This window comes from Pyxicephalus adspersus, chromosome 5 (assembly GCF_032062135.1).
Source record: "Pyxicephalus adspersus chromosome 5, UCB_Pads_2.0, whole genome shotgun sequence".
NCBI classification, from domain to species: domain Eukaryota; kingdom Metazoa; phylum Chordata; class Amphibia; order Anura; family Pyxicephalidae; genus Pyxicephalus; species Pyxicephalus adspersus.
This window is the reverse complement of record NC_092862.1, coordinates 54,307,151-54,331,265: the sequence shown is the minus strand read 5'-3', so window position 1 is coordinate 54,331,265 and position 24,115 is coordinate 54,307,151. Positions and strand designations below refer to the sequence as shown.

General features: G+C 38.8%; 1 protein-coding gene across 3 annotated transcripts in view; it reads left to right on the top strand.

Moving 5' to 3' along the window:
• The first annotated feature begins 703 nt into the window (after window positions 1-703).
• Window positions 704-24,115, top strand: part of ZNF516 (zinc finger protein 516) — a 64,510-nt gene continuing 41,098 nt past the window's right edge. For 2 of the 3 annotated variants that reach the window (XM_072411528.1, XM_072411530.1), the window contains exon 1: window positions 7,102-7,328. The gene's annotated coding sequence lies outside the window, so the exon portion shown is untranslated. Of the gene's footprint in view, window positions 821-7,101; window positions 7,329-24,115 lie in introns of those variants that run through there. The other variant, XM_072411529.1, reaches the window with a different exon arrangement.

The following is a 24,115-nucleotide window of genomic DNA, read 5'->3' as shown; positions in this document are numbered from 1 at the left end:
AATGGGGGTTAATGGGTATAGATCGTGCATTAGGAGTTATGGTTCTGCCCTAGGCAGGGGTGGTGTTGTAGTAGTTGTTCCATTAATGTATAAAACACAATGTATGAAAGTGGAGCTATTGGCACTTGAAATGTATGTATCTAAAACTGTTGCATATATATATATATATATATATATATATATATATATATTCCTAGATTCTTCTACCTAGATTTGTGATTGTATATATTTAATATATATATTATATATATATATATATATATATATATAATCACATACCCAAATGGGTGTAGTAAGTTTATATATAGTATATATAAATATATGTCTATATAATATATAGCATGTGAGGCTGTGGATGCAGTGCCTCCCCTGCAGGAACATATCTCCGAGTCATTTGATGCCTGCAGACTTTCCCCGCGTTGAAGCAGAACTTTGTGTGTGCTGATGAGACAATAGTAGATAGTGTGTGTGCATTTAATTTAGGACATACCACTGTCCTGGCCGGGGGGGACCCGCCAACCTATACATCGCTAAAGTGAGTGACACCCGGCGTTTCCCGTAGCCTGTATATTCTTGAAGTACACCAGAGTGACCCATTTTCCAAGCTTCCTCGGTTTATATATATAAATCGTGATCTGTGTGGGGAATGTGAGCCGGAGACAGCAGAAGCTGGGAGCCGTGTCCCCTGTGACACAGTGGTGCAGTCTCAGTCAATCATGTGCACTTCTTTCTTTATTGCATTCAGTGCATGGTTTCACCTTCAGATTCCTGTTTGTCTGTGTCCTCAATAAAATATTATCCATTCTTCCCTAAGATCAAGGTAAGTCAATGGCGGCAGATTTCTGATGGCAATGTACACTGACTCGTATTGCTCAATCAGCACACTATTTGTTGACTTATAATGGTAACTTTGCTGATTTCTTTAGATTTTTCCTCCTGCTGGTTTTGCTGCAATGGGGACATGGAGTGCTGTGTTGTAGGTTATGAGGACGGTAGAAGTTGCTGGGAGGATGGTGATGGCTCAGATGGACTAGCAGCAGCTACTTAAATTATTAAGGGGCTTTGCTGATCCTATTGATTCGCTGTGTGCGGAAAATGCCTGGTGATGCTTTTGTCTGATCAGAGTTGTGTGTGTTATATAGTTTGTGTATTATTATTATATAGTATGTATATAAACACATTACACAAGTACACAGCATTTATCAAAGGAAGTTGGGGGTGGAGTGGAGGGCACAGGCTCTGCACTATTCACACCGATCACTAAAATACTTTGCACTTTTATTGTTTGCACTTTGCTGATCGCACTATATGTGTTGTTTACTTTGTGATCCCCCCCAGATCCATCTAGGGATCGATCTCATAGGGACGGATGTGCTTGGGCAAGTTTGGGAAAGTTTGCATGGGTAACTTTGTGAAAGGCGAACTGGGTGGGGTATTGAAATGGGCTGTGTATGTATGGAGGTTGGTGTAGAATGACAATCAGCCCTTGTTTGCTCCAACACTGCTAACCTCCAGCAATTAACTATTACACACGATTCTGCCTTCTCCTGCAAAACTCTACCAGGAGCCAGCCATTCCTTCCATAATAATAAGCATTCACCCTGGGGAATGTCACTGATCACTCTACATTCACCTATTGTCACTTATTCACTGCAAAGCCACTACTTGTACACACAGCTCATGTCTGATGAAAACCCTTGAGGGGGGATTGTGTGTCCTGTATATAAAGATATTTATTTATAGATGTCTTAGGATTTCTTCTACTGTTTTGATGTCTTTTAGGGAAGTGGGAGGATCCTTGTTTGTCCTATGTGTATATATAAATATATTACTACAGCCTGGAGAAAGTATTGTACTGCCTAAAAGACATAAAAGAAAATCATTATTATATAAATATATCACTACAGGCGTTGGGATTCTGGATGTTTTTTAGACAAGTGTAAGGATCATTGTTTATCCTATAAATATATATATATGTGTGTGTGTGTGTGTGTGTGCTGTACTGCCTTACATACAGTCTGAGGGAGGATCATGTCCTGTATGTGTATATAGGAATATATGATTATTGCTGGCAGGATTTATTGTACTGCCTATAAAAAGACATCTAGAACTGTACAAGTGGGAGGAGGATCATTGTGTGTCCTGTGTGTGGAAATATAATACTATTGTTTCTGGAATTTGTTCTACTGCCTTTTATGTATCTAGAACTCTGTAGATGGGGGAATCATTGTATGTGTCATTTATAATATATTAATATACACTGTAGACTTTGTTCTGCTTCCTTACAGATGTGGGGATCATGTGTCTATTTATAATATAGGACTGTAGATTGTAGAATTTGTTGAACTGCCTGTAAGACACCTAGAACTCCTGGAGTGCTATATATGTATTTGTAATAGTATAACCTGTAGAATTTGTTGTAGTGCTTCCAATCCATGTAGAACAATATGGATGGGAGGGGATCATTGTATGTAATATAACTTGTAGCATGTGTTGTATCAATGTAGAGGAAGGATCATACAGATAGATATATATATATTATACATTGTGTTGTATTGGCCATTGTACAGTTATATATATTATTATACAGTTTTGTATTGGTCATTGTACAAATATATATATGTTTATACATTGTGTTGTGTTGGCCATTGTACAGATATATTATTATACAGTGTTTTATTGGCCATTGTACATATATATATATATATATATATATATATATATATATATATATATATATATATATATTAGTGTTGTATTCCTGACCTGTGGAATTGGTAATGCAAGTCATGCCCTGTGGGAGATGGGTCTGTAAGAAGACGTCATATAGAAAAGTGTGCTATAACATCCCTCTGCCATGGCAATTGAATTGGTGACATCTATCTATGCATTTAATATTTGAATGTCTGAAAAGCGGGTATGTGAAGTGCTTACAGGAAAACCAGATTACAAGATTACCGTCTGTTAACATGATCGTTTATCTCCAGCCAAAAATAGGTCAGCCCTTTCTTAAGGAAACCCGATTGCTGCATGATGGGAGCATGGAGTGCCAGGCACCTATAGGGGAGCCTGCTGACGTGGTCACAATGCCATCATCATCATTATTATTATTGTATCATGCTGCCGACATTTTTGTAGATCAATATAAGGTCAAAGTCTGTTTTTGGGCAGAGGCACAACTCCCTTCCCTGTCCCATCCCCCCATTTCTCAATGCTGCAAATGACTATTTCCTGCTTGCAGTGTCGAAACAAAAGAATATTGAAGATGTGAGTGTTGGTTAGAGTAGCAAAGTGCTTGTGAGGGGCGGAAATGGAAAAGTATGGGAGGTCAGATGTATTTTTGTATGTAGGAGAGCATGAGATACTTGCAAAGGAAGAATTGCATACACCGATGCAAAGTAGCTGTGATTTGCGTATCCCCGCCCACCGCGGGAAGATGGACAAGGCAGCGAACCAATCGGCACCAAGTCCCCGCCCCGCCCTGGACTTATTGTTGCTCCATGCAGTGTCAAGGAGGGGAAGCTGAGCCTCTCATCCTCCAGAGCTCATCTGTATTTACTTGTATGACTGCTTCTATCATAGGGATCATGTCATCCTGCCAGATACAGGAGGCTGCACAGAGGTGTCTGCCTGCTCCATCCACCTGTATGGTATGATCTGCCCCTGCAATACACATCTCCCCCAGGAGCAGGGTTCTTCTTGTGCCACTAAGCTAATTATGGCACCCAAGGAAGTAATCTGCTGCCACAAGAATACTCCAACTGCAGCACCCCTCCATCCTAAACCATCATTAATGACCTCTAGTAATGGCTGCCTAAACTTCAGCTTCACTTCCAATAACTTCAGTGTCTCCTACACAGTGCCCTGGGCATTGCTGGGGGCAGCTGATGACTCGTTAGGTTAACTCTTTCATCTCTGCAGGAGACTATCTTTTATTGGGGGGGCGGGTATACTTGGAATGTTACCAACCAACTGCTGTTACTGTGCAGTAACTCCTTGTAATCCTCACCTTCATAGTTACAGCTGTTGCCTGTAGTATGTCTAATCTGTTTCCTAACTTGTAAAAGAACATCTGCAATCTGATTGGTTGTCTCACTTTTCCTTACTCCTCTATGGTGTATGAATTAATAATATTATCTTTTATTTATAAAGCACCAACATATTAGGCAGCAATGTACGTTAAATACGGGCTGCCGATGACAAAGCTTAATATGTAACAAGTACAAACAATGACTACAGGAGCCTGCCCAATACTTCGTATGATGTAGAGGTGGGGAGGGGGAATGGCAAATACAGCAGTGTTTCTCAAACTTTTTAACATAGGGGAACCCTTGAAATAACTGTCCGATAGTGGGGGAACCCCTGGTATAATTATTCTATCCACAGTTCACAGTGTGTTAGCAAGGGGGTCAGTGGGAAGAATGTCACTCTTACAGATAGCCAAAAAGATCATTGGTGTCACTTCAACTGATCTGGAGGAACAAACTGCTCATTGTTCAATCATCCACTGATCTAGAGCCTTGAAAAAACAATTAGTACTAATACAAAATAAAATTGCAGTCTGGTTAGCTGTGTGCACTTTTCACCCCCCATTAGGGGACATTTGCATGCCTCTTGGTTACCATTGAATATATGAATTGTCTTACCTATATCTTCTCTGGTGTGATGACTTCTCCCCAATCTAAATTTAGAGGACAGCTGTCATAATGGAGTTGTTGTGAGAACAATGTGTAACATATGGCAGCAGATGTGGAGAGGAGTCCTCCAAACAATCGTCAGGAGTGCTAAAAGTTTCAAAGTTTGGGAATGATGAAGTCTGAGAAATGCTTAGTAACACTGAGCCCTGAATGCCATGAATAATGACCATTTCTGCAGTGCACAAAAGGCACATTCAGGAAAGGAATGTCTGTCAAGAACCCATACCACGTTATAGGCTCCGCTAATCCCCCACCCAACTTCACTCACAAAAATATATATATAATCCTTTAGAAATTGTTTTACCATCATGAAGAACGGCTTAAAACCTCCATGATGTTGCTGCAGCCTATTGATGGAAAAGTCTAAATTCAGTATGACGGGTCTTGGGCTTTGCCTACTGTCTTTTCTTCATCCTAATTAAAGGTGGGAGGCAGAGACCAGGGGCTAGCTGGAGCCTCCTCCAGGGTGAGGGGACACGTCATCCCCCAGCCATTCACCCATAGACCCGGGGGGCTACCATAGCATAGGTCAGGAACTACTGCAGTCAGGTTATTGCTGTGTACATAGGGAAATGCTTTACCTGGATTTGGATTTCTGTCAATCCCATCCTGAGATGTGCAGAGCTCTAACACACCAAAACAAAAAAAGACCTGAATTATTATTTTTTTTTTTTAACATATGGGCCCGTTGAAATGAATGGAACCAGGGGGTGTGAACACAACACAGTACACCAGAGCCCCTTCCCACCTGGAAATAAAGCAGCACTTGGATTAGCTCATTTCCCGGCCTTTCTTCCCTCCTATCAGTATGGTTAGTTCTACTGTAACACACCTTGATTGGCTTGTTGTGTTGCTTCTCCATCTCTCTGAATTTTTCAGGGACTTCAGAAGGCAAAAAGGAATCTGCATGCATTTTGCCTTTTCTGGCATACACTTTTGTTTTCATTATATTGTATAGACCCAAACACTATCCTTGTATCAGTGCAGATCATGGCTGGTGGTGCCAGCAAGGTGCTGTACCCCCCCCCCCCCCCATTATTCCCTTCAGAGCTATGATATATGATTTAATTTATAATATATTTTTATATTATTTATAAAAATGCTTTGATGTCAGTGTAAGGGGTATGCAAACCCTGCTACAAACACTGACAAATAACACTGAGCTCCTGTGATTGACAGCAATGAAATGCAATGAGTAAAAAGGCTAGGTTAGGTAGTACTGGATGTTAGTCAGGAAATTAGTCTAACTTGCCGCAGTTTCTAATGCATGATGCACAATAATACCATAATGACCAATTTCAATTCAGGGGAAGTCTGTACAACTTTACAATGGAGATGTGGAGGTCAGCTTTAACTTGTGCCTGTTCTGTCTTCCTGGAGTTCATCTTTAATGTTTGTTTGATGGAAGTTTCCCTGGAGCCGGCCCCTTCTGCTTCTCCTCAGCCATTACACTGCAACTTGTGGGATGTGTGCTGGGCCTGGTGTATTATCTATTCCTCCCCCTAATGGTCTGGCCCTGAATGAGACGCTTATTGTGCTTCAAGTGGGTAGGCGAGGAGACGGGCAGCAATATATATACCCCCTCCCTTTCTTGTGCTAATGGTACGGCCCCTCCCAGAGCTGTCACAAGTCTCTGCTAATACCCCGGGCTGTCCCATCAGGGGAGGGGAGGGGGGTAAATGGAAGTTTTTCTATACAGACTCCTCAATACTCATATATATATATATATATATATATATATATATATATATATATATATAATAAACTGAACATTAAATAGGGGTTACACATATAGACAGATACAGACACAGGAGAGGGGGGACCCTGCCCCGAAGAGCTAACAATCTGATTTTATAATTAAATCTTCATGGTCATTGAATTCTCTATAGGTGTATGTACACCTTCCATGGGGCTGTATTACTGCCTGTGTGAAGTCGTGTCATTGTACACTTTTTACCTGGCAGTGTTGTGTGTCAGTGTACATGCTATGTACCTGGCTGTGTTGTGTGTGTGTACCTGGCTGTGTTGTGGTGTGTGTGTACCTGGTTGTGGTGTGTGTGTGTGTACCTGGTTGTGGTGTGTGTGTGTGTACCTGGCTGTGTTGTGGTGTGTGTGTACCTGGCTGTGTTGTGGTGTGTATGTGTACCTGGCTGTGTTGTGTGTGTGTGTGTGTGTACCTGGCTGTGTTGTGTGTGTGTGTGTGTGTGTACCTGGCTGTGTTGTGTGTGTGTGTGGTGTGTGTGTGTGTACCTGGCTGTGTTGTGTGTGTGTGTGTGTGTGTACCTGGCTGTGTTGTGTGTGTGTGTGTGTGTACCTGGCTGTGTTGTGTTGGTTGGCAGTGTGGAGGGCGGGGCCCGGCTGTGCTGGGCGGACACGAGGCCCCCCCCCGTGTAGTGATGACGTCACTCGGTGTGCTGGGAGCGAGGAGCTCGGAGAGCAGCCGGAGCCCAACTTGTCACCCCAACTTAGCCCCCTCCCCCCGGGGTGACCGGCATTGGCGGGCCGTGTATGGCCATACAAGTTTGTCGCGGTGTTTCTCCTGGGGTCACCTGTGAGGAGCCGGGGGCGGAGAAGTACCGGAGCTGCAGCCGGACTGACTGTGGGATTGTCCCGGGCTGAGGGATTCGGAAGGTAATTTAGGCAGAATAAGTTTGTTGTGGTGCTGGGAGTGCGGTGTAAGGCGTGACCGGGAGGGGGGGCCTCTCTAACGTACTCTCCTCACAGGGATGGGGGCAGAATAGTGAGCCCCCCCACATGTACTCCCCGTGCACTTTCCATGACAAACACACAATATAACTTCACACAACAAAGGGGGAAGGGACAGCCATACCGAGCGCTCTGTCCTCCGGGCTGAAAACTTCGCCTGCATTGTGCACCGCTCATCCATTGTGGGGGCAATAATCGTACAATAATATTCGCCACATCTACCCCCACCTAGGGCAGATAAGTGTTTGTGTGCAGGGATCATGGCTTGCACTGTGTTGTCACCCTGCCAGGCTTTGTGCTGTGCCTGTTGCATAATCCCCCAGATATTGGATTGTATGCACAGATCAGCCCTAGCCCATTGTATATACATCTGTACATGGGGGGAAAGTTAGCCATGGGATCCTAACTACTTCTTTATACTTCTATTACTTTCCTGTAACGTCATCCATAGATCATATATAAAAAACACATCTGCCCCTCCCTGTGCCTGGGAACATCCTCAGACAAATCCTCTGCACTACAAACACCAAGAAAACTCTCCAGATCCTTTACATGTAAGAGGCTACAGGATCCAGTAATGAATCGGCTGGGCCCATGGTATAATATGTATTGTCATGGTATAATATTATAATATGTATTGTCATGGTATAATAACATAATATGTATTGTCATCGTACAATAATATGTATTGTCATGGTATATTATAATATATATTGTCATGGTATAATGTATTGTCATGGTATATTATAATATATTGTCATGGTATAATAATATGTATTGTCATGGTATAATAATATAATATGTATTGTCATGGTATAATAACATAATATATATTGTCATGGTATATTATAATATATATTGTCATGGTATAATAATATAATACATATTGTCATTCGTTGGCCATCCCACGCCTGTGCCATGGTGCAGAGTGTCCTAGGAGCACCTGTGGTGTAATTAGTGGCACAGCTCAGCAATTCGAGGAGACGTCTTTAGTCTCCGGAGGTTAATGGCCATCTTGCACGATCCGGGTGATGAGAAGTCGTCATGTGTGCCTCTTTGAGGTCTCGGCACAGGCGCTGCTCTATTTAGTGCTTCCAAGACCTCAGAAGTGGCAGTTTTGGGAGTTAATTACTAGCAGATTGTTACAGCCAGCAGTTACTCCAGCCATTTACGTGGAGCCCGGCCGCTTGTTTTTCCAACTTTTTTTTTTTTCCTAGTAGGCATGCTTGTGCCCTGGACTAGGCGTCATGAAATTTAACATGTTTTCTTCATCAGAATAGTTTGTAGTGTGCTAGGACGCTTGGGTCAGAGCGACCTCTGTATAATGACGTGATAATGCTTGGGAGACGTTCTGGATCAGGGTTACAGATATCTCCGAGGGGAGGGGGCTCGGCATTCTACGTCAGGAGTATTAATGATGCTTTTGTTAGGGGATGACCTTTTAATTCGGAGAGGCCTAGGCTGACAAATATCAGAAACCCCTCTTTGTGTTCAGAAAACATCTTTTCTTTGTACATTTCCATTTGCTGAGTGTAAAGAATACAGTAGGATGTCAGTAACTTCATGGCTGTGAGGTCTTCGAACTGTTCTATTTTTTTTTTATTACTCAATTTTCCAAAAAAAAAAAAAAAATGGTAGCAATGTGCAGCATTTGACGACGGTATGCTCAACTGAATCAGGATGACGGTTTGTTCTGTGTTCTTGCACGTTTGTATACAGCACAATTGGCGTTTTTCTGGAATGAGCAGCAAACAATAGCAGGACATTCACACACATCAGCCCGGCCTCTCTGTTTATTCTTAGTTCCACAGGTGGTGGATTGGGTGTGCTTGGGGTTGAAGCCTGAAACTTTTTTGGCAGCAAACTACAAATTAAGCAATCTCCTCTGTTCGCCTTACTGTTTCCACTTCTAATGTTTTTATGTCGTTTTAAGATTATTTGTGGGTTTTGCTGAATTTTTCTACCGTGTTACTCTTCCAAATCCATCGGGAAGCCATTCCAGCTTCTCTTATCAACTTATCCATAAATAATTGAATGTGTTTAATATTCCGCTCTAAAGCTTCAGTTATGCTAATTTCTCAGCACCCTTTTTAATTGATAAAAATATTCCTGCTTGGATTTAATTACATTAATAATACATTTCCTGTTGTAATTATGCTTTTTAAACATGCCTTTACATGGTAAGGATTCTTGAGTTTGTTGGTGTAAAGTCAGGCAATATAGTTTTATTTTTCTTTTTAAACTTTATTATTTCAATAAAATATTGATTAAACCTACTCAGGGCTCAATCCAAATACTAAATATCAAATTGTAAGCTCATGTTTTGTTTTCAAACGTTGCTCTGTCTATGGGTTTCTAATAAAGTGCACCTGTCATGTCCTAAACATGCATGCTCCTAGAAGTGCCTGCATAGGTGCCTGCGCCTTCATACTGGCCTATTATTCATTATATCTTCATTTAACCCGGCCTTGTCACAATCTTGATTTTGCAGATTTTCAGGGCACTCATAACAATGTTTAAAGTCACCTCTAGTTGAGTGTTTATCATTCACACAGCCAGTTTGTCAGGTTTTAAGTAGAGACATTTGTGGTTGAACTTATTGTATTGATGAAAACAAAACATTTGTCTACACTTAAGAACAATGACCATCATAGCATTTGAAAAAAGAGCTATTGCCCCCTAGGAACTATTTTCTCATCTTTCTTTTTCTGATTTGCCATTAAAAATGTAATTACCTCTTATTGGCTGCCTAAATATTTGCATTTAACACTCTGCAAACATGAAACACAATTGGGACAATTCACAAACACAAGAATAAGGCTCTCTGCTGCCAGGTGACTGTGTGGTGTTTCCTTTGTTTCATTGGACTCCCAAATTTCTCCTAACTTTGAAAATAAGGATTCTTACCCTGGTGTTATAGTGTGTATGTTTATGTGCTGAAATGATGTTTAAAATGTTATTATTGTAATTGGAGCTGTGTTTTTCTTGGCTTTTTCGTACTGAATGGGGCATTTTATTTCCTTGGCACAAACTTTAAGGGTCACAATCATTTATAATTGCAGTTTGGCTCTCGGCATGTACAGTAATTTTCTGCAGTGTATTCTACTTGAAGCATCATATGCACTTTTACATGCACTTCTTATGGATTAGAAGGTGCCTAAAATGTCTTTTGTCAGTAGAATAATGTGTAGGTATGTGAGGCAGAGAAGCTCCCCTACCTTTCTTTTCCCTTGAACCTGGAGTGTTTTTTTTTTTTTTTTAAGGTAAATTATTTATTGGGTTTTTACTACTTTTCCTGCTGTCTGCAGCAATGGGGAAGAGGTTTTAAAGAATTTTACCAGGCTTACTCCAGGCTAAGACTTGAACCTCATGCTGTAAGAGTGCTGGTCACTAGGCCTCTGTGCAACATATGGCATGCGCTTGGTTGAAGGGTTTCTGGCTGCTTAGCAGATTTACCCAAAGCAGACATTTCTTTTTAGTCTATGATTGCAATCGCATGCAGTGATTTAAGAAAAAAGAAACTTGTTTAAATATCTTCTTAAAGTCTGCAGTGTTCACAGTAGAGAAATCCTAATGTAATCAAATCCAAATGTATGTTGATTAGGACATGCAGGGATAAAGGACCTGGTCTTCCAGTTGCTGCCTTTTTGTATTTTAGAACTTCAGTGGGGGGTACACAAGTTCTCCATTCAGATAGGGGGAGGCATGCATGCTTCTATTAGTGTCATGTCCCATTGTTTTGGATTCATTACTACCTGTAATACACAATATGTGTTTGCTGCACTGTTTTCTGCCATCTTTACATGTGGGTACTCTGGCTTCCTGTTTCACATTGATAGCACACGTAGACTTTAAATTTACTGTAAAATGTGCTAAAAATATGCCCATTAGTGCATGGTTTGTTTTATTTGTTTAGAGAGCACATTATGGATTCTTAAGGATCATTTTGACTGGTGAAGTAACCAGTAAATAATGCTTGGGCCCTTTCTTGAGGGCATATTACTGTGTTGTTGGCTGTAAATGTGTTCTAACTGTATCAGTTCAGGCTTCATGTTCTTGTTTTTATTACAGCATTTATCACTTGACCTCAGTGTTGGGCCCTACATTTCATTCCCCATGAGTGTGTGTATGGGTAGAAGGTTCGTAGTGTAATCAGCCATTATATCAGGCTGTATACAATTTACATGCTGGTTTCCATTGACTGTTCTGTGATAAAATGCCGCTGTGTTTTTTATCATTTTGTTTTCCTCATTATGAATGAAATGGTTGGACCAATTTGGGTTGGTTCTAATACATTTAAAATTCAGTCTAATGCAAAGCTCTGCATAAGCCAAGACTTGATTTTACAAACTGAATAAAAAAAGAATGGCTCTGGGGTTGGAAAGAAAGTTGCTTTGTTGAAAGCTTTTCTTTGAAAGATGCATTGTAGTGACCTGAAATGTAGTGGAAGGCCACCTTGGTTCCTCCGCTTCATTATGCTGTCATTTACATAGAGCTTTTTATTTAAGGGTGTCATCTGTTTGTGGCATTCTGAATTGTAGATTGTTCAGTGATGTCCTGGAGGGCCAGTCATTCATTCAGCCTTAGGTGTGATACATGGCTTTTATTTGCTGACACCTATCATTGACACAGTTCCTGGGAATATTGAGAATTTCTATGTAAAAAAAACTCACATTGCAAGAATACATTTCCTTTATTGCAGGCAAAACATCTTTACAGTTTTGCTCTTTGGTAGCTGGATGTTTAATAAATGTTGTGTGCCATAATTAACCTAAATTCTTTTGGTCAGCCCCTGCCTCTCCTTGTAAATATTACCTTACAATGAGGCTAATAAGACTTTTAGGTTTGTATGGAAAGGCTGTCCATACTACTTGTCATATTTTACTCTCTTTCTTGTTTTAAAACCCTAAAACAGAGTTGAAATGGAGCCGATGGCATCAGTACAGCACAGTGTTTCAGTAATCAGACATTTCCTTTGGTAGGGTTAAACCTTGAAACATTTGGGGGAGGGTTAAAACAATGTGCCAAGTGTGTAAAACATTGTGATGAAGATATGGAATGGCATGCTTCTTGGTCATTTACAGAACTTTTCAGCTTTCCCTCAAATATATATATATATATATATATATATATATATATATATATATATATATATATATTTAGTTTTAGTATAATATATGGAAAATCACTTTCAGTGGGCGGTATATTGATCATGATTCCTATTGTATTCAAGCATTACAGCAGATGAATCTATTTGCTAACTGCAGAATAATTGTCTTCCAGAACTCTCCCAACATTTTAAATAGTCATAAATAAAAGAACTGCTATTTGTTAGTTGGTATAAAATTGTTTGAGAATGAGGAACTTTCTTGGCTAAAAGTCCTATCTAAGAGGGAGATACGTTAAAGAAAATCTCTTGAGAACTGACACTTACTAACCGTGTTGATAAAATTAGCCTCAGTAAGAGGCTGTAAAGCAGAGCTTTATTCTGTTCTGTCCAAGCTATGATGGGCTAATATTCTGGAGATATCCTAGATTGTAAGCTCTTCGGGGCAGGGTCCTCTCCTGGTTTCATATATACCCTAACTGCTGGTCATGGCTGTTCAGCTCTGCAATAAATTGTCCATTCCTGTTGTATTTATTAAGAGGGCTTGTATTTGTACTCAGCTAACAGGTCGGTCATTATGCTTAGCAGTGTGTTTTTGTATATTTACAGTTAAGGGAGTGTTTAGTATTTTCAGTGTTTTGTTTTGTAAAAGATCAGCTTGAGCTAAATATTTTTGGTGTTTGTTAATGTGTTTTGAAAACTCTGTAAGTTTTTAGAGTTTGGAATGCAATAGGTACATGGAAGTAGCCATGTTTTTCCATTACTTTATGGGGGACGTAAGCAGTGTTAAAAGTAGGCAGAGGTTCTGGATTTGGGCTTTAAGCATCATTTGCAGTTTTTAGTGTACAAACATCTAAATTACAAGTATTAAACACGCTTTTAAGCAAAGACATAGAATATCTTGAAATGTATTCACTGAAAATACCATGTACTTCCTTAAAGATGAATGCTGCTTGGTGATTTTTGTATGCTCAGAAGAAGGAAAAAACAGATGTAATTTTTTTCTACAAGTTAATTCCTAATATAACATAGCTTTTTTGTAATGCTACCTTTTTATTTTTCATTCAACAAAGCAATTTTACGTTTAGCTTTAAAGATTACATACCTATTTACTTTGAAAGTATACTTCTGGTGTAAATGCCTAAAATCTGATCTCTCCCTACACACCTTTAGAATGATGGAAAGCCACCACTGACAAGCGACTGGACATTATTGTATTTTACATGGTTGTCAGTCACCATGTTTTCAGGCTTTATTTGCATGTTTACATGAAGGTGATCATATGAATTCTCTAATTAGGTTGATGATGTTCCTGTCTTCAGGGTAGAGGTAGGATATTATATGATGGCCCTCCTGGGTTATGAATTGTGCCAGGGGTGTGTGAGCAGCAAGAGTAAAGCTACGTACACACTTCCAATTATTATCGTTGGAAAACGAACGACGAACGATCCTGCACGATATATATGAACGATCGTATAGCACCGATCCTGCACATAGAGTTAACGACACGATCGTTCGTAGATATTGTACACACAATAGATACGATCGTTTGAGCGATAGAGGAACTATGTGCACGACAGGAAAGTGAACGGACGTTCGTTCATCACGCATGCTCTGAACATGGACGATCAACGAACGACCGTACACACGAACGATGTTCAACGATCGTCGTCCAATCTGATCCGTCGGTTCGGTCGTTCGTTTCCAGCGACTTTCCTCGTTCGTCGGCGTCGTTGGTTACTTTTTTACCAACGATTTTTTGCCCAATCGATCGTTCGTCGTTCGATTGGAACGATAAAAATTGGAAGTGTGTACGCACCTTAACCAAAAAGAATTGCAAGTATTTTGGTAAGTAAACACTTATCTGTGTTTTTGTACTGTATTTAGCTGTTTGGCTGGAGTTCAGTTGTGATAAGAGCTTTTCTCTCAGCCCTTTGTACTAAACTTTTGTGTGTGTGTGTGTTTTCCACCAAGTTGTACTTCCTCCTGGTATCTTTGTCTCTAATGAAATAAGTTGAGAGGAGTCTGTATTTCTTACCTCATATTTTTTTATACCCTTGTTTTTTCTGAAAAGTCTGCGAATTTAAAAGCATTAATTTCTTAATTTAACATGGCAATTTTTTAACATACTTGGTTTTGAGACACACCAGTGATCTGTCCATGTAGGATAAAATTTCGCCGTAATTCTTTCTTCCCCAGCAGTATATATTTCTTTTTTATTTGCCCACCCTTGTTGCCACTATATTCAGCTGCCTGCAGAAAAGAAAACATTTTGTGCTTTGCCTATGAAGGTGCCTGTAACTTGCTTAATATAACGGCACTAGGCCAGTCACTAAGTCTTGGCAGCTGAGAATCCAGAGCCCAGCACAAACTATAATTTGTTGAGAAAAGTGTGGAATAATAAATTGATGAGGATAAGTTGAAGTTAAAACCCCCTGGCAGTTTGCTTTTTGCTTTCTTTGTACCATTGGGGAAGTTTCTTCTATTTTATAAGATTTCTCTTTACCTCTTGTTATGAGTGCAACACTTAATTGTTTTGATGTCCTTCCATTTTAATTCTCAGTGACAATGATCAGCAGGACAAAGGGGTGAAACTCCGTAGCAGGGTCTAATCCTTCCCTATTCTATTTGAAACATAAACAAAAGGTTTTGCATAGGAATATACTTGAAGGTAATTGCGAGCCCTTGCTCTGCACAAATAAAGTACAAATACTCATGAATAGTTGCAAATGTTTTGTATCATTAAACCCAGTTTTTAGGTTAGTGGCTCTATTATTGTATTACAGGTTTTCGCTTGTAAATTTCTTTCTTTTTTAGATGTGTGTATTTAATTTTTTTTCTTACATTTGTATTGAAAAGTAGTGTTAGGTATAGCCCAAAGCTGCAGCTGTTCCAGTTACCCTTTTGTCCTTGGACTTTTTGCCTACCACAATTCTTGCATTTCCTGCTGTCAGATACTCCTGTATTCATTGAACAAAGTCATAGAAGTAGCTTTGAAATAAAGCATTTTATTTCATCGATGTAATCACTAACAGATTCATTAACTATAGTTCACATTTTCCTTTTTAGTTATGTGTTTTAACATTTGCTTATTTTTGGATATTTCTTTTGATGGTGGCAAGAAGTAATGGCGTTTATTAGGTGTCATTTTTCAAAACTGCATCACTTAGTTACTATTAGATGCTCCAATAACAATATTGGATTTATTTACCTTCTTTTGAAATGCTTTGAGACAACAATCTGTAATTTGCCACAAAGGAGTTTACAGGATTTTCAGGAGACAGCACATTTGCAGGAAACCCATGAAAACTAAATTCATCTGGTGTCCTTGGTGGGAATTACTTTTAAGGATCCCAGCCCCTCAATTCAGGGGTGCTAAGCACTCATCTAGTGTTTCTTTGTAGTAATATTGTGCTGCAATATTAAATGACATAAATGTGATATTTCTTCCCCTTGCACCAATATGAGATTTTATCATCTTGACCTTTGTAAAATGCTGGCAAGGTACCTCCGTGAGTTGCTTATGTGGCTGAATATTAAGTGCAAAAAAATAGCAAAAACTATAGGAAACCTCCCCACTCTATATATCTATACGCCTAAACATTGAACATTCTGGGTGGGCGACATAGGTGTACTTTTACCACCTGTGTACACTACACTTCTTCTGTGCTGAATCTCACATTCCATTAAACTGCATTGCTACCGTGGAAGTTAATGATTAATTTTACATTATGTGTTTGGTTTACCTTTGAAACCACCCTTAAAACAATACAAAAAACATTTTTATTCTCTTATTTCACAGCTCTCCAGTGTTCCAAATTTTATTATTCCTTTTTGCAAATGGCTTCAAGGAAACTTCCTGAGCAGAAATTATGTAGGCTGCCATTGAAGATCTCTCATTCTAAAATCCCTTGTTACCTGGCTGCAATCCTTTTATGGGTTTTATAGTACTTTGAAGAAAACAAGCAGGCAGCAAATAAGTCAACACTAAATTCCTTCTGAATTGGGGACCCAAAGTATTGATGCCAGCCAGCTAGCATTTTCACCATAAGGCCAGCAAGCACTTATTATTTTTGTCTTCTTTAATGTATATTTTAATTCTAGTAACTGGTCTTGTTGATCAGTACATGAAAAGGAATTGAGTTTGGGATTGGGAAATGATTTTTTTGATGTGCTCCACCTTGACCAAACATGACCTATGACAGTCTTTCAGCAGACCTTGCATTGCACTATCCCATGAGATTCATTTTGTGCTTCTGTTACCAGGTATAAGGTCTGACGGGGGGTCATTGCACACACAGATAGCAAATGATTGCACTGTAGCATAATAAAAAAAAAATGACATTGTAACTAAAGTCCAAGACAAAAAACCCTTTCTACAGAGACCAAAATTAAGTGTGTGTGTGTGTCTATATATAAAGAAACTTACCTGAGGCTCTGAGGTCCATTGTGCGGTCTAATGGCATATATTTATTGATCCATACTGTCTTGCATCATTCAGTAAATATATTATTTATAATTTTCTGTGCCTGTCACTAAAGACCTCCTTTATATGGAATGAGTGGTGTTGTGTTTGTCTTTGTCAGAAGGATATGCACGTTTTAATACAATACACAAGGAGCTGCAGCTATTATTTTATACATCACACACAGCATGACAGGTATAAGATATATTTAGCTCACATGCTATGATGGTTCCAAATACTGACCTTTATTAGGTTTTGTTTTATTTTACAATAAGTGTTTTAATACTAATTCCTTAATTGGGTTTCTATACTTGGAAAGGTGTGTATTCATGTTGCTTTTTTTTGGCTTGAATATCTAATATCTGCAGCATTTAAAAGGACCACACCTAGTAGTATACGCAGTAAATGAATAAGCAATGAGTCAGAGACAGTAGTCTATTTTTCAGCTCTATACAAATTATTCTAAATATTTACTATGGGGTCCTCTGTATTAAGGCCACTTTTACTATGTGGTGTTCCATTGTGCTGCATTACTGGTAGGGTACAATTTTAAGGAAATTAATCTTTTTTGAAAAATGACAACAATGCCAGTGAAATAATTATATAGTTGAAAAGTCTGAGTTATAGCATGTTTTATGGACTTTATTTTTACCACCTACACCATGGTATACCTAGGCTAGCATTCACTAAATACGGTTTTCCCTCTGACTTCCTAATATTGTTGCTGGCTTCCTGTGTACTGTAGTTAAAGGACCATATCACTAGATAGACCATTACCTTTAACAACAATTATTTCTTTTTTGTGCATTTAAAGCGTTTTGGTTACCTGTAAAAGCCACTTCTGTGTAGACCTCCAAAGGCCCGGAAACCACAGCTGGGTTCAGTTATTTTGGATGTTAGGTGGACATTGCTGGGCAAATTTGTATTCTTTTACCAAAGTTAAGGGGAAACTGCCTCTTCCCCCACATTCACTGTTTAAAGAAGGATGTGGGGGTTACATAGAGGGACTTGTGGTCCAATCGGGAAGCCCCCATTATTATCCAGATATCCACTTCTCTCTCAGATGAATGAGTTTTAGGGTGCAAATCTACACTTGTAAAATCTCACACAAAGATGTTTACAAGTCATACTTGGTAATAACTGATTCACCTGGCTGTGGTAATGATGCAGGGAATTCTGGCTGATGTCATTGACCATATTAAATAGAATTAGGCTAAGACTGGGTTACAACCCAGTTTTTCCAGTGGTATTTTGATATTTTGCCATGTTTATATATTGAGACTGAGATCACAAATCTTTAGCATAAGGAACATAATCTTAAATTTATAAACTTGTGACAAAAATATTACCACCATGACGCCCGACTTTCCCTCTCACCATGGCTTCTATCAAATTTGCCTAATAATGTTCTTCTTAAAAGCATTTTTTTAATTTTGGTAGTTATATGTAAGCTTATCCCACCTGCATATTGGTTTTAAAAAAAATTAATAATATTTTCTATAGCGAATACTGGATAATGAGATGGGATTGGGAACCTCCAGGAAGACCACGGTTTTTGCCCTGCCTTCTTTTCAGTGGGTCATATGTGCCCATTAGTTGATTACATTATATGCTTTTTGCTTATCCTGGTATCCAGCTGGAGCCCTTTAACCGTGTTTGTACAATGATAATATATGTTGGATATCTGCAGCACAGAAAAGCCATGTAAGCAAGTGTCAGATCTACTACTGCTGGGTTACAGGAGCAGAGTAAATAAAGTCAGGCCTCATGACAAAGAGGTGTTTCTCAACATCCTAATTTAACAAAAGCACTGCTGATTGACAAAAGCTGACAAGTCTGCGAGAGCTTTACATTCGCCCAGCAGACTAGAAAAGTGGTGTTTTAGCATTTTCCCTGTGCTAATTTGCTGCAGTAGTTGCATCATTTTTTTTTTTTTTTTTTTTTTGCAGGTGTCACATTGTGGCATTGCTGCTTAGAAGTCTTTTATCGTGTGTGCAGGGAACATGAGTGTCGTCCTCCATTTTTTTTTCTTTCCTGTAAGCGAATCTTGTAAAGGAGACCTTGCTTAAGCTCTGTGCAGAGCAGCTTGGCTGGCTTACACAGATTAAACAGAAACACTATCTTTTGTGTTTAGCAAAGTGTTCCAAAATGTCTGTGTGTAGTTTATGTAAATGCACTGCCCTTCTTTCGGTCAGGTATAATTTGGGGTAGATGATGCAAACTAAGTTCCCAAAAATTTCTACATGTTTTCAGGTGCTTGGCTGCTGCCATGCAAAAACTCACTTGGTACTGAACATAAAAGTACAGAAAAAATGCCTAGAAAAGAATAAATACAACATTTATCCTTGAGCTGGCACAAATAAATATTGCCAGAAAGTCTGAGAAAAGTCTTGAGTTCTTCTCTTCCTACTTGTATTGAAGCAAAGCACCAGCATGGCAGCCAGCCATTCAGAAAGTAATGCCGTACAATAATGACACAGGAAAAGGAAAGGATACTGTCCAGAAGATTGAAAGTAATATTGGACCATTCATGTGCCACTATCGTGAGGAGACTTTTTGTTTTTATTTCTTTATCCTTTTGCATGGTTTTGCGCCAATTATATTTTGAGATTCACCAGTGATTAGGTATGACAAATGAACTTGTGTACAGTTCAAAATGACCATTCCTAAGTAGAATATTGTATTACATGCTATTGCTCACTATAGAATATTAGCCCCAGCTAGTTCATGTGTGATCAGTCTCCCTGAAGTTGCCTTGGAAGTTTTTTGTTCTTGCTTTAAAAGTCTTTTGTGAAATATTTTGTTGTAGTATGCTATTGTTTCTATCTATAGAGAGGAATGGGCTTTATAAACATAGGTCTTTGCCAACATTCTGCATTTACTTCTTGTTTTTCTGTGTTCTAATTACATTTTTACTGAGGATGTTGTGGCTTTTACATCAATACATGGAATTCATATATTCTATGGAAGTCTTCACAGGCATTCACCACAGCCTAAGTTTACAAAGCAACAACCGTGAAGTGGAAGTTCTTTCAGTTTGTTGTAGGTTATTTTTATTTGGATGTGTTGGTATGTATGAATGTTTCATAGTACCTGTTGGAGAAAATAGTGTGTGTGTGTGTGTGAGAGCATTTTTTACAGTTGTCATACTTTTATAGTGGCAATTTGATTTAGTTATCAAAGAAAAAAAAAGTATTCATTCAGATCTTCAGAAACAAGAGTAGAGAAACCTGAAGTTGTATTTTTGTCTTGTAACAATGTATGCTGGGGTGCTTACAACTGAACTGAAACTTGGTTGTATGTTTACATTTACATCTCTTGTTCAAAAGGTTTGTTGACCTTGTCACAAAACACAGATGTACAAGGGCATGAAAATGCCTGAGATCACACAAACTGGGTTAATGGATATGGGGGGGGAGGAGAGCCTTGCACAAAAAAATAACCCTATTATAAATTCACTGTAAAGGTATAAGAACTTTTATTCATGTTTGTTTCTAAAAACAGTAGATTTTGCCACAGTTTGTGCAACTTTTAGCACTTGGACATTCAAATAATACACACTTTATTTCATTTTTTTTGTTTTACTATGTTTATACATTGTTTGTTTTCCAAGTAAACTATTATTATGACAATTTCCAAGCCTTTGTGAGTTTTATAAAGACACCAGTATGGTATTTTTTAAGATCTATTTCCACAAAATGTCTGCAGTCTTTATCACTGTAAGAAAGACAACTTTTAAAGGAATGTTTTGTTACAACCCTTATCTGCTCTTTTAGGCTACATACAAACTCTAGATGATCTTCTCTAGTGTAAAGCTACGTACACACTTCCAATTATTATCGTTGGAAAACGAACGACGAACGATCCTGCACGATATATACGAACGATCGTATAGCACCGATCCTGCACATAGAGATAACGACACGATCGTTCGTAGATATTGTACACACAATAGATACGATCGTTTAAGCGATAGAGGAACTATGTGCACGACAGGAAAGTGAACGAACGTTCGTTCATTACGCATGCTCAGAGCATGAACGATCAACGAACGACCGTACACACGGACGATGTTCAACGATCGTCGTCCAATCCGATCCGCCGGTCCGGTCGTTCGTTTCCAACGAGTTTCCTTGTTCGTCGGCGTCGTTGGTTACTTTTTTACGAACGATTTTTTGCCCAATCGATCGTTCGATTGGAACGATAAAAATTGGAAGTGTGTACGCACCTTTAGTCTAGATTAAGGGTGCCCAAAAGGTACATCGCAAACTACCAATAGATCGCAAAGGTAACGTGAGAAATAAACTCTACCATGCACAGAAGTTATTAAGTCCAAGTTTGTATTGTTGGTAGATCATTTTGACTTTGTCATTTTAAAAGTAGCTCGCAAGCCAAAAGAAAAAAGTGTGGGCACCCCTGGTCTAGAGTGTGTACAGGGGTCCCCCCAGACATAATTAATTCATCTGTCCTGGCAGATCAGTGAATGACCTATAGAGGAGGACACAGCAGAGTGCCATTTTGTGCCCCCCCTCCCCCCCATATACACAAACTGAACATCACTATATACACCATCAATTTATTTTAGTGTTACTGTACACAATCAGTATGATAAGATATCTGTTCTTAGCATTGTAAAAATAGCACAAGCAAGTAGTTTAAAAGGTGGAGACATTCACACTACGTTTTGGGTGCAGTAGATGAAAACTTGGCCTTTTGCTGAGGTGCTATTCGAGGAACTAATAGCAACCACTGAATGTTTCTCAGCCCAGGTTCTTAGACTTCTACTAGATATTGATTTCTGATTACGATAACAGTGTTTCCAAAACTCTTCTGCAAGTTCCACCAACAGAGAAGAATCTCTCTCTGGGGTGCCATTCATGAGCAGAGGGAGGAAAAAAAACACAAAACCTAAAAACTTGAGAGCTACTAATCCTTTCCCACCCTAAGTAAATCATTCAAACACAATGTGGATGCAGTTCTCATAATGCGATTTTCTTTAAAGTGTTCTAGACATTTTGTTAACTTGTAATCTAATTTTGCTTTGATGAAACTAAGGCCCGTTTATGATCTTTTTAATTGTTAAATAAATGCCAGGGTTAGGGTGTGCCACTCCTATCATCTTCCAGTTCAGTTTCACATCTTGCTAGGGAATCCTCTGACATCTCACAGCTCCTCCTTGCTCATACTTTTTTTTTTTTTTTTTTTTTAAGAAAAATAGAAGTCATGTTGCACGTCATTAAGTATTTTCTCTGCAATTACATGGTGTTTCTAATAAAAGCGTTCCTTCATAAAACACATTACATCAAAAGTTGACACACCCAAGAATTACTCCATCCACAGCATAAAAAGGGGGTGTATAAAATGTTCTGTTATTTCCAGTAAATATTGTAGACTTTGTATATGTGATATTATTTATCATTAGGCTCCAGATTTAGTTACAGAAAGGTAATTTTGTTTGAAATTTTAATATTATAAATGAGGAAACTACCGCTCCCCCAAACATTCTATCATAAAAACTACAATCTGTTTATACATAAATAGACAAATATCTCTGGTACATAGAGATGCATTAATTTGCTATTTTTTAAAGAAAACACATACAATACGCTATCTGTGTGTTCAGATAATTGTATCTTTTGTCCTTTCACATCTTACTGTTCTCCAAACTGTGCAATGTACCTCTCGGTGTAAAAACAGATTTTTCTTTTCTCTAGATTTTTTACTGGAAATGATCTTATCTAGTTTCCAGTGACAGTGAAACAAATAGGTGCTATACACCCAACACGGTGCAGTTTTATGGAGGAGATGGACATGAAGAAGATACCGGCTGTATCCCCCACTACAAGCAATACCAGTAGTGTCCCCCGGTTGGTCTCGTTGTGATCCACCCAGCATATTGCAAAACACTGTGATCGCTGTGCACTTCCGCAAGAGAGAACAGTGGAGTGCCACTTGTCTTCCCCCCCTTGTCTCTCTATTTCACTGAACAGCTCTATGTGTAGAGTGCTCGTTCTCTCATTTGTCTCTGGAAACTATCATGAAAAATCATCTCCATCAACAATATGACCTCTGCATTGGTCTTTTCTCTGTTGATCAGTTGTAGGCACTAAAGACACCACTGTTTGTGTTTGTTTGTTCTACTATTTTTATTTTTCCTTTTTGCTTTGCCATTCTGAACAGTTGTATAAAATGTTAGTTTTGAAAGATTTGTCTTTGCGAGCCATAGGAAATGTTATTGTATAGGTGCCATGTATGTATGTTTGTATAATCTCTACAAATAGTTTCAGAGAAATATTTAATTTTAAAAGCAGACTCCTTTTGTCTTATAGAATAACCTGCATTTTCTCAGCTTGGTAGGAATTGTTTTTGTTATGGCTCCTATAAAGCAGATTTGTGTTAGGAGGAAATGTGGTTGATTAGTCTACAAAGTAGACACATGAAATGGTGTTTCCATACATCTCGGGTCACATGATTGGTGGGAATGTTTTATCCCCATCATGTGTCTTAAATAATGTTGAGTGTTCTGGGTGCTCAAAAGCGTGAAGTGAAGGTCCACATTACCATGAGTAGAGGTTTCATTGCAGGAGAAGCCATCAACTTGTGATTTGGTCACAGAGAGGAAAAACATCACCCTTGTTTCAAGTATGTCTGTTACCGATCTAGGAAATTGACCTCTTACTGTTCACCATTCTGCTTTTTGTTTATTGTCTGTAAAAGGATTTCCTGTCAAATCTAAAGATACTGAAACAATCAAAGGATAATTTTTGTTTTTACAGATCACCAGTGGGACCAACGTTTTTAATCTGTTTTTTTTTTTTTTGTTTTTTTTTTCCTTAAATAGACTCTAAAATGCTATTCATTTCAGTACACAATTTAACTGCCATGACTTAAAGGACTAACATAGAGAGAAAAATGTATGTTTCTTAAAACTTGTCTGTGTTATGCAAATAAAAGCTCCATCATAGGTTTTCTTTAAAAGGGTTATTGATAGCAATATGCATCATGGTCATTTCTTGAGAAATGCAAAGTGCTGAATATGCAAGCAGTAGTAGTGAAAGAATAACCAACGTTTTAAAAGATTAAATATTTACATTGTAGTGTTCTGCAAATGTGGGAAAACATCTGAATCCCCCCCCCCCC